We start from the raw sequence: 11,635 nt of genomic DNA, 5'->3' as shown, positions 1-11,635 counted from the left end.
CACTCTTACTGTAGTTATGGAGAAGCATTAAAGGCTACTCACCTTTGGTTGAAATGTTTATACGCGGCTGCACCAACTTGGAACATCACTTTGACCCAGCCAGAACTTTGATTAAAAACCTGCAACATTTTCTGCCTCTACAGTTTTTGAGCACTTGGCTGATGTTTGATGCCCAGTTGGGATTAATCTCCATTTCCCATCAAGAGGAGCAACTATTTCTCAGGTAGTTGTGTGGGTGTGTGTGTGCTGGCTGCAATATCTTTGTAATATCCTTGCAGGGGCTCCTGTGGGCTTAAACATATGACATTCAAAAAATAATATGTAAATGAGTTTCCATCCATTTTATCAAGGGGGTTGTTTTCTCCATTTGTAATCTGGTTTTATAATTTTATTCTTCCTGCAGGAAACAAAAGAAGTAAGAGGTGCATTCAGACCATACCCATAACATTGAAATCAGCTCTCTGTGATGAAACTGGAAGCAAATTCCAGATGAGAGCCCCAATTGTTCCAGAAAAGCATTGCAAAGCCCAGTGTTCCTAAGTTGTCACACACAAAGCAGAACCTTTGATGAGAGCCATGCAACATCTGTTGCCTGGGTAACCATCAATCCATCAAGTCAGCCTTGAGTCACAAACAGTGAGAGGAGAAGGGCTGCCAGGAAAAAGAGGTGTACAGACACTTCTTGTTCCTTCCCACCTCTAGATGTGGCCTGAGGCTGCCATGCAAGGTTAATAGAAGCCTACTGTTGTGTCCCTACAGACCTAAAAGACCCCTCTTACCTTAACCCTAATTCAAGGATTCTTGGATCTCCATTAGTCTTATTACAAAACCTCCTCAGGTTCTTATCAGTGCTTAGCACCTTACCAGCCCTAAGCCATGCTCCTCAAAATGTCAGTCCACTGATTGGCACTCTATTATTCACAGGATGCTTCCTGGACTGCACTTCAGTAACACTAGTCTAGGGTGTCCTCAGGACAACCGCGGCGGCTCACCAGAGCTCACGCGCTTCCTGTCACTTTCCCTTGGGACTGTGCTGATGCGAGATCTACTATATGGTTCTGCTTTCCATCACATCCAAGATGCTGCACACAAATTGAGAGACAAAAATTGATAAATATGCCTTCACTGAGCAACTAGCTCTTTTTTTGTACCAACACTCCTAGGTATATTCCCAAAAGAACTGAAAATAGGTGTCAAACAACAACTTGTACATGAAGGTTCATAGCAGCACTATTTTCTTCCCTAGCCAAGGGTTGGAAACAAGCTAAATGTCCATGGATGGATGAATGGATAAATAAAATGTGGTATACTATACAATGAAATAGTATTTGGCCATAAAAAGGAATGAAGGGCTGATACCTGCTACTACATGGGTGAAACTTGGAAACATACTAAGTAAGTGAATCAAGCTGGACACAAAAAGTCATATATGGCGTGATTCCATTTACATACATATTCCGAATAGGTAAATTAGTACAAACGGAAAGCAAATTAATGGTTTCCAGGGATTGGAGAAGAGGAAGTATGAAGAGACTTCTTCATGGATATGAGGTTTCCTTTTGGAGTGATCAAATGTTTTAGAACAACATAGAGGTAATGGTTGTATAACATTGTGGATGCACTTAATGCCACTGGATTGTACATTTTACAAATCTTAATTCTATTTTATGTAAATTTTACATTCATAAAAAGCAGTACAATGAAATTTATTATTTTAAAATAAGAAAAAGCAGAAAGAAAAACATTACCCTATAATTCTGCCACCCCAAACTAAATACTGTTGCTAATTTATTCCATGTATGTTCCATAGTAATAATTCATACTGCACATATAATTTATACTTTGTTTTAAAACTTAATGTTATTTCCAGGATGGGAACAGTGGCTCACGCCTGTAATCCCAGCACTTGGGAGACTGAGGCAGGCAGATCACCAGAGGTCAGGAGTTTAAGACCAGCCTGTCCAACGTGGTGAAACCCTGTCTCTACTAAAAATACAAAAACCCTGTCTCTACTAAAAACACAAAAAAGAAAAATTAGCCAGACTTGGTGGTGGGTGCCTGTAATCCCAGCTACTTGGGAGGCTGAGGCAGAAGAATCTCTTGAACCCAGGAGGCAGAGGGTGCAGTGAGCTGAGAGAGCGCCACTGCACCCCAGCCTGGAAGACAGAGGGAGACTCCGAGACTCCATCTCAAAACAAACAAACAAAATGTAATGTTATTTTCAGAGCATTGTCTTTGTTACATAAGTTTCATAATCTTTAACTAGTGAAGAAAGTTTCTTAATATACATATTTTAAATTGCTTCTTAAAATCATTGTGCTAATTTATATTGACACCTGAAATATATGAAAATATCTATCTCACACACATCCTTGCTAGCATTGACTAGTCTCCCAAAAACAAAGGAAAAAAAGTACTACATAGTATTTTAATTCATTTCATTTGATTGTTAGGTTGTTACTGATTTTATCTGGTTATCTCAAAACAAAAAAGTTTTGTTTTTTGTTTTGAAGCTAATCAAATGTTTAGTAAAGACTCCTGTATGCTTTATTTTGTTAGATTAGATAGTAGTTAGTCATGATTGTTTTGGGGGTAATCCCACAGTAAATGCTTTTAAAAACTAGACTGGATTAGAAAGAGTTTGTCCCTGAAGGAGGAATTAGAAAATTGGAAGACTGATATGATCAAATTACCTACTGCAAAACTGAGCAGAGATAGAAATTATGAAAGATAAGACATAGAAATAAAAGTTTAAAGTTCCAGAAAAATCAAATAGGTCATATCATTGAAGGATTTGACCTTGTACAATTGGAAGTGGTTAGACACTCCATGAAGCTATTGCCGTCCTGTCTGATGCTGCAATAACCACTATTTAACCCCTCTGGCTGCCAGTAGTCACAGAAATAAAACAGACTGGCATTGATATATTTCCTAAAGTGTGGGCTGTTGGATTTTATACATGGTCACCTCCTTATACCCCAAGGTGTGTGTGTGGTGGGGGAGGGACAGTGGGTAGTGACACCAGGAGCTGGGACTGTGGAAGCCACTTGTTTTTTCTTCTCCAGGAAATAGTAGAGATTAAATCTCAAGCCTGAAACTTAAAAGTAATCACAAGAGAAATTTTTTTTTAAGTTTACTCTTTAACATTATTCCGTTGAGATGCCACTGACATGGCAATGTGGCAGAAAGCCCCAGAGGTCATGCACACTTCACTGCAACTTGGTTTGTCAATGAGTCACTGGAGATGAGGCAAAGGAGCTCCACATCAGTGGCCGGCCTGCGACCCTTGCCCATAGCCTTTCTGCTTCTCACCGTGCCTCCTGGCTAAACCATCCCTTTAGAGGATTGTAAAGAATGGCTGAATAAAAGGAGAACTCTAGGATTTCCATAGACATTGCCCAAGATTCATCTTGTCTTTGTTCTCTAGTAAACCCAGGTAAGAATATTGCAAAGTAGTCTAGCAGGTGGTGATCCGTCAAGATGCAAGATTCCCCTCTTTCCTATATTAGAGTAGAAATAATGGGAGAAATGGGTTCAACTTCAGTGTGCAGAAGAAACTGGGATTGAACTGTGATAAAACTTGTTGAAATAAAGAACACACATCATATGGACTCCACTTACGATTAGAGGAAGCTGCGTTCTCACTGGTCATTCCTCCATCCTTCAATGCCAAAGTGCAATGCAGGATGCTGACTTCCACACTGTCACGTAGAGCCATCGTGTCCTGGAGGCCAATTCCACCTTTCTACCCCAGCAACTCTGTTCATATCTAACGTATATATTGGAATTCTATTAACATGTTGTTTGGAAACAGATCCCAAATTCTAAAATTAGTTTGTAAGCCCACTGGTACTTTTTAAAAAATCCTATGATGTATAATCTATAATTAATAGGTTTGGGTCTCAATTTTAATTTCTTCAAGCTGTGTTATCTCAGGCTAGCCACTTCTTATTTTGCCTCTCGAATTCCTTACCTGAAACATTGGTATACTATCTGATTATTCACTGACGTTTCTGAGGATCAGTCATGTGGGCAGTAAATAAGCTGTAGGCCCAGGGGCTCAGAAGGGCTATTGCAGTACTCCACGTAGGAGACGATAATGGCTTAGTATTGATAATGACAGGTTGAAGTATTTGGACTCGTAAATATTTTGAAGGTCAGGCTGATAGGACTTGCTGACTGATTGGTGAGGAGTGTGAGAAAAAGAGAACAATCAAGAAGGATGCCAAGATTTTTATCTTGAGCTACTGAAGAAAGATAAAGCCATGTTGAGAAAAGCTGAGAGCAGGGGAAAGAGAAATAAAGAGAAGTAAGAATAAGAGATGGGGCCAGAGTGCTAATGAGCTCTCTCAGCAGTTTTTACTAAGACCTAAGAACTTCCTTGCTCTCTGTATTAGTCTGTTTTCACACTGCTATAAAGAACTGACCAAGACTGGGTAATTATTAAAAAAAAAAAAAAAAAAAAAGGTTTAATTAACTCACAGTTCCGCATGGCTGGGGAGGCCTCAGGAAACGTACAGTTATGACAGAAAGGGAAGCAGGCATGTCTTACATGGCAGCAGGTAAGAGGAGTGTGAAGGAAAAACTGTCAAGCACTTATAACACCATCAGATCTCGTGTGAATTCACTCACTATCACGTGAACAGCATGGGGGAAACCACCCCTATGATCCAATCACCTCCGTCCCTTGATGCATGGGGATTACAATTCAAGATGAGATTTGGGTGGGGACACAGAGCCAAACCATATCACTCTCTGATCATGGAAGACACCCTGCTGTTCTCATTATTTATTTCCCCCTTTTATTCAAGCTAATTGAATTGGTTTCTGTTACATGCAACCAGAAAGCCCTGGCTAATAGAAGTGCTGTACCATCTCTGTGCCCAATACTGTGCTGGGCCCTGGGGAAATGGAGAGGAATCAGCCACAGCTGCCTTCCAGGAATGGCTCACAGTTTGTACTAGTCAGCGTTCTCCAGAAAAACAGAAACAATAAGTTCCGTGTGTGTGTGTGTGTGTGTGTGTGTGTGTGTACGTATACATATGTATATGTAGATAGAGAGAGAGTCAGAGACAGAGAGAGAGAGACTGAGTTATTTTAAGGAATTGGCTCATGCAATTATGGAGGCTGGTAAATCCAAAATCTGCAGGGTTGGCCTGAAGGCTGGAGCCCCAAGGAAGAATTGATGTTGCAGCTTGAGTCCAAAGATGGTCTAGAGGCAGAATTCTCTCTTCCTTGGAGGGTGGAGGGAAGGAGTGTCAGTCTTTTTCTCTTAGCCTTAAACTGATTAGGTGAGGCCCACCCATATTATGGGAGGTGATCTGTGCTTAATTCGTATTGATTTACTAATCCTGAAAAATGTCGTAATTGGTGCCATGTGGTGTCTGAATTGTTCTCTGAGCAAATCTAGCTGTTGTTTTGCTTTTGCTTTCTCTTCTGCAAGATCTGAATGCCTACCCTAGGCTTCCTTTTCTCTTTCTGTGTGGGTTTGCAGCTGGTCAGGGTTCTTGGTTGTAACAAGGAAAGTCGAAGTCTACCAAGTAGACTTTTACTAAAAGTCTACTGATTTAAATGTTAATCTCACTAAAAAGTCCATCCACAGTAACATCTAGACTAGTTTTGACGATCTGGGTACCATGGCCTAGCCAAATTGACATATAAAATTAACCATCACAAAGTCTAATAGGGTAGGAAGACAGGTCAACAGATAGATTCTTAGGATAAGTATTGGTTCTCCGTATTGATTCACATTAGAAATATCTCGAGAGCTTTTTAAAAATACTGATTCCTAGGCTCTACTCCAGACCAATGACATCAGAATCTCTAGGGGTAAAGCCAAGAAAAGGTATTTTTTACAAAAAAACCCGAATGATTTTTTTTTTTTTTTTTTTTTTTTTGAGACGCATCTCGCGCTGTTGCCCAGGCTGGAGTGCAGTGGCGCAATCTCGGCTCACTGCAAACTCCGCCTCCCGGGTTTACGCCATTCTCCTGCCTCAGCCTCCCGAGTAGCTGGGACTACAGGCGCCCGCCAGCTCGCCCGGCTAGTTTTTTTGTATTTTTTAGTAGAGACGGAGTTTCACCGTGTTAGCCAGGATGGTCTCGATCTCCTGACCTTGTGATCCACCCGTCTCAGCCTCCCAAAGTGCTGGGATTACAGGCTTGAGCCACCGCGCCCGGCCCAACCCGAATGATTTTAATGCCCAGCCACAGTTGAGCATCTTAAGTGTTCAAAACTGATAGAAAATGTTCTGGGAAGACAGCTGGAACAATGAACGCTGCCTGGGCTATGGTGAATGGCATCAAGGAGTGGGTACTAGGTTTGAAAGATTAGCAAAGATTCATCAGGTGGGGAAGGCATAGGAGGAAAGGCATTCTAGGCATAGGGAACAGCATGGGCCAAGCCACAGAACAATGAAAAAGTACTTAGGGAATAAAGTTCAATGGATAAAGCATACCTTTTGTGTCACCTTACACATACACACAGTCATACATATACAAACACTCATATCTATTCAAATATAAGCAGGTCATCTCCTACTGTTGGGTGAGACCATTGCTACTAATCTAAACTTACATAAAACTCTACAGCAAAAAAGGATGGAAACTATTTGGAGCTAAGTTCTTATTGAGGAGAAAATGTGGAAAGAAGGAAATTTCAAAAGTGAGAATTGCAAAAAATACATTTGTTTATATCTTAGTTTACATATTGGGATTTTAATATGGTGCAAATTGTAGCAAGCAGTAACAATCCCACATCAGTGAATCCCAATAGAATAGTTACACTCAGCCTAGACTGGTTGGGGGTTTTTCTCAGAGATTTGTTCCCTGGTTTTGGGTCTTGCTGCTCTCCCTCTGCACTTCTCCTTTCCCCTTCTTGCTTCAGTGCCTTTGATCATATCATACACATTTGCCAAGATGTTCCCACTCTTTGCCCCCACTCCTCCCTGGTTAACTCCTACTCATTCCTCATGCCTCTCCTCAGATATTGCCTCTTGCGGGAAGCCTTCCCTGAAGGAGATCACATGATGAGCCTTGATGATCCCTTACCCTGTTTGTCAGTTCAGAACACTTAGTATTTTTCTGCATTGTCTTTGGGTGTACAGTAAAGTTTCACATTCTTTCCTAATTCTGGAGCACAGATCTCAGAGATTTTTAAAGTTTATGCCATTTCAGAGCCTGTGAAGCAGCTGGAATCCCCTGTGGTCATTATTTCTCAGGAAGCAGATTTGAAAGATTGTAGCAAATGGGTGTTTGTGTTTCTTGGGTACTACAAGAAACACTGAGGAAGGCTTTAACTCTAAGCTGTGGCAGGTGGTGTTATTCTAGCGAAGAAATTAGGCATTAATAAGGATGGTAACACTAGAATCAGATGTGTATCTTCTCTCCGTGTTGGGAAGTTGCTGGAAGGACGCCAGGGTGTTGCATGGACACATCTGAAGCTCTCTAAGAAACACAGAATTTGATCCCAAGAGGCCCTTTACAGGCGAGAGAAGTTTGTTCGCCATAAAGCTCTTAACCAGAAGTGAAAACTCCACATAAATGTTGATTTTTCCCTCTCCCTGGAGTCCCCTATGGCAGAGAACAGAGAGAACGTGCGTGCAAGTTTTAACAAAACAAGGAACTGAAGCTAGCAGTGGGGCAGGTGTAGGTGGTATGAATTTTTAATGATGAGACATCAAAAGTATCATTTGGGACAAGAATTGTTGAGTTGAGTACTTCCCTACTTAAATAAAATGAAAGCATAAGTACAAATAGGCTATGCCTGATAGGAGGTTCTGTGAAAATAAAAACCAGAAAATACTGTATTTAATGTCATCCTAACTCTACTTCAAAGCAGGAAAAAATACTGCTTATAAAAAAACACTGTTAGGAATGTTATCAACATTTTGACAGTGATTTCTATGAGAGTTGAGATTACAGGGAATACTTTTGCTTGATTACATATTTTGGTGTTTTATATATTTTTCTATACTAAGCACACATTGCTTGTATAATAGAAAAGCAGTAAACTTTATTAAATAATAGTAAATAGAAAGCAGTAAGTTAAAACATGAGGATATGTGCCTAGGAAGAGGGCTTTGGCTGGACCTGGAGACCTGGGTCCAGTCAAGCTGTGTACTTGCAGAGTGAGGGCATGGCCAAGGTCATGCTTTGCCAACTTGACAAATAAAAAGAATAGTAACTCAGTGTTGTTTAAGCTTTGTTAATTTGAATAACCATTGTTGTTGAACACAGTCTTTGGAAAAAACACTGAGAAAGCATTTCAGGTATCTGCCATGGAAAATACCATCAAGTGGGACACCCACAACGATCTCTGTACCCACAAAAGTCACACTTGCTATCCTTGGTGAATTTTCCTTAAAAACTGTGGATGAACTTCCAGTGAGTACGTAAATAAGGTTTGTGGACTTCTGAATTCAACCAGAGAATTGTTACCTTTGTATAGGAACTCCGAACTCAGAGAGGTTCTGTGGTTGGTAGTTAGATGAGGTGGATGTGCTTTCGAGAAAAATAATGGGTCTATCCAAAGGATGAAAAGACAGTTAATTGGCTACATTTGACTCATGCAATTGGTACCCTGGGAGGTCCCATGTGAGTCTTCATCACTGGATGAGTGTTCCTTCACTCAACCAAGGCAAACCATCTGCAATCCAGCAGGTACCTGGTAGACAGGATTGCCCAGTTTTCAGAAGCAAGTCAGCAATTGATGGAGAGTAAGCATGATCAGAAAATAAGTGAAAAAGAGATGAATTGGCCAGCCATGGTGGCTCATGCCTGTAATCCCAGCAGTTTGGGAGGGTGAGGTGGGCGGATCACCTGAGGTTAGGAGTTTGAGACCAGCCTGACCAACATGGAGAAACCCCATCTCTACTAAAAATACAAAATTAGCCAGGTATGGTGGCGCATGCCTGTAATCCCAGCTACTCGGGACGCTGAGGCAGGAGAATTGCTTGAACTCAGGAGGCAGAGGTTGTGGTGAGCTGAGATCGTGCCATTGTACTCCGGCCTGGGCAATAAGAGCGAAAGTCCGTCGCAAAAGAAAAAAAAGAAAGAAAAAGAGATGAATCAAGCCTTAGAATTATTTCTATAAGTCCACCCTGCCATGCAGACCCATCGAGAGTCTTCCCAGGAAGCAAAAATAATCTTTCGGTCCTGTAAAGTCACACTTTAAAGTTACACTGATGTGTCACTAAGGGCATCCCTCTGGAAGTTCTCACCCCATTTTGAGCCATGACTTGCTGACTTTCATGCCAGGAGGAAGAGTTAGTGTTAATAACTTGTTCTACACATATGAACCATTGGGAAAACACTTCAGAGTTTCAGAATGCTGTTATCATAATCTGCATCATCATCATCATTGTCATCATTATTAACTCGGGTAAGTTAACAGCATTTTTAGCTATCCTTTGCTGAACCAATTATCTGAAGAAAATATTCCTAGATTTACTATAGGATTGAATGAGGTTTTAGTATGCCAACAGCAAGAGAGAGTTGGCATGAGCTTGATGGGAGGTTTAGCAGGGTGGGGGAAGTAAAAACTAGGAATATGTAAAACAAGTAGACAACAATCAATGACAACTATTATTTATATAATAAACACTCAATAATATCAATATTTATATCAATGACTAAATTTTTTTAACTTTATTTTTAAAAATTATATGGTAAAATCGACGTCTTTGGTACATAGTGGTATGAAGTTTAATACAGTATGGATTCATGTAACCACTACTGTAACCACACTAGATCAATCTGGCTTAACCTTTTTTTTTTTTTTTTTTGAGACAAGAGTCCCATTCTGTCGCCCAGGCTGGAGTATGGTGGTGCAATCTTGGCTCACTGCAACCTTCGCCTCCCGGGTTCAAGCGATTCTCTTGCCTCAGCCTCCCAAGCAGCTGGGATTACAGTAGGTGCCTGCCACCATGCCTGGCTAATTTTTTTTTTTTTCATATTTTAATAGAGATGGGGTTTCGCCACGTTGGCCAGGCTGGTCTCGAACTCCTGACCTCAGGTGATCCGCTCGCCTTGGCCTCCCAAAGTGCTGGGATTACAAGCTTGAGTCATCGTGCCCAGCCACTGGCTCAACTTTTATGCAACAATGTTGTGAGTTGTTTTTCATTTGCCATAGACCCCCAGGATGAAGGTCATGTAACCTGAACTTGCCCAGATGAACCAAGTATGCAATCACAGGGGGGAACCTAAGTGCCCGGACTGAGGAGCAGAGACTGAATTAAGAAGCAGACACTGCATGGCAGAATCCAGGATCCAATCAGATTGAGCTCTGGCATTGCCCCAAGGTTGAGAGCAGGATCCAGTCAGATCATGCCTCCCAGCATCATTTCATTGCAAGATCCAACCAGAGCACACCTCATTACCCTATGATTATAAAACCTGACCCAAACCCAGCTTGAGGAGACACACTGGGGCATTTCCTCCTGCCTCCCTGCCAAATAAAGAATTTTTGCTCAAAAGTGAGTGCCATGGTATTGAGCTCTATGTACCTCAGGCAGCAAGCCTATTGATTTCTCGATAACACTACCACAGTCAGGATGCAGAATAATTCTATCACTCCAGAAAAATTCCCTTAGGCTGCGCATTTGTAGTCACACCCTCCCCTCACCCATATCCTTGGGCCACTTTGTCTTTTAGAGAAAGTCACATAAATGGATCATACAATGCATAACTTTTTGAGAATGACTTCCTTCACTCTGCATAGTGCTTTTGAGATGCATCCAAGTTGTTGCATGTATTAATTGTTTTCTCCTTTTCATTACTGAGTAGTATTCCATTGTATGTATGCACCACAGTTTATGCGTTCACTTGTTGAAAGATATTCGGGTTGTTTTTAGACAACTGAGAGTAGAGCTCCTATAAATATTTGTGTACAGACTTTTTTTTTATGAACACATTTTCATTTCCATAGGGTAAATACCTAGGAGTGGAATTGCTGGGTCATATGATAAACCTAAGTTTAACTTTATATGGAAGTATCAGCATAGCTTGACTATTTTGCATTCTCGTCAGCTATGTCTGAGAGTTCTAGTTGCTCTGTATCCTTCCCAGCACTTGGTATTGTCAGTACTTTTTATTTTGACCATTCTACTAGGTGTGTAGCAATACCTTATTGTGATTTTGATTTGCATTTCCCTAATGGTTAAAGATGTTGGACATCTTTTCATTTGCTTATTTGCCATCCATATGTCCTCTTCAGTGAAGTATCTGTTTGTCTTTTGCTGGCTTTTAATTGATTTGTTTGTTTTCTTACTGTTGATTTTGAGGATTCTTATATATTCTAGATATAAGTCATTTGCAGGATATTTAATTTACCAATATTTTATCCCAGTCTACAGCTTGTCTTTTCATTCTCTTAACAGTACATTTCACAGGCAAAAGTTTTGATGAAGTCTAATGTATGATTGTCTTCTTTTATGAGTCATTCCTTTATGTCTAAGAACTAACCCCATGTTACAGTTTTGCCTGTGTTCTTTTTTAAAAAGTTTTATAGTTTCAGATTTTTCATATAGATCTTTGAAAGATCTTTGTGTAAGATAAGCTTTGTGTAAGATATAAAGTTAAGGCTTATTTATTTATTTTTTGCTATGAATGTCCAATTGTTCTAACACCATTTGTTGGA

Source organism: Macaca nemestrina, chromosome 8 (genome assembly GCF_043159975.1).
Source record: "Macaca nemestrina isolate mMacNem1 chromosome 8, mMacNem.hap1, whole genome shotgun sequence".
Classification (NCBI taxonomy): Eukaryota; Metazoa; Chordata; class Mammalia; order Primates; family Cercopithecidae; genus Macaca; species Macaca nemestrina.
The sequence above is the reverse complement of the archived record's forward strand: the minus strand, read 5'-3'. Positions refer to the sequence as shown.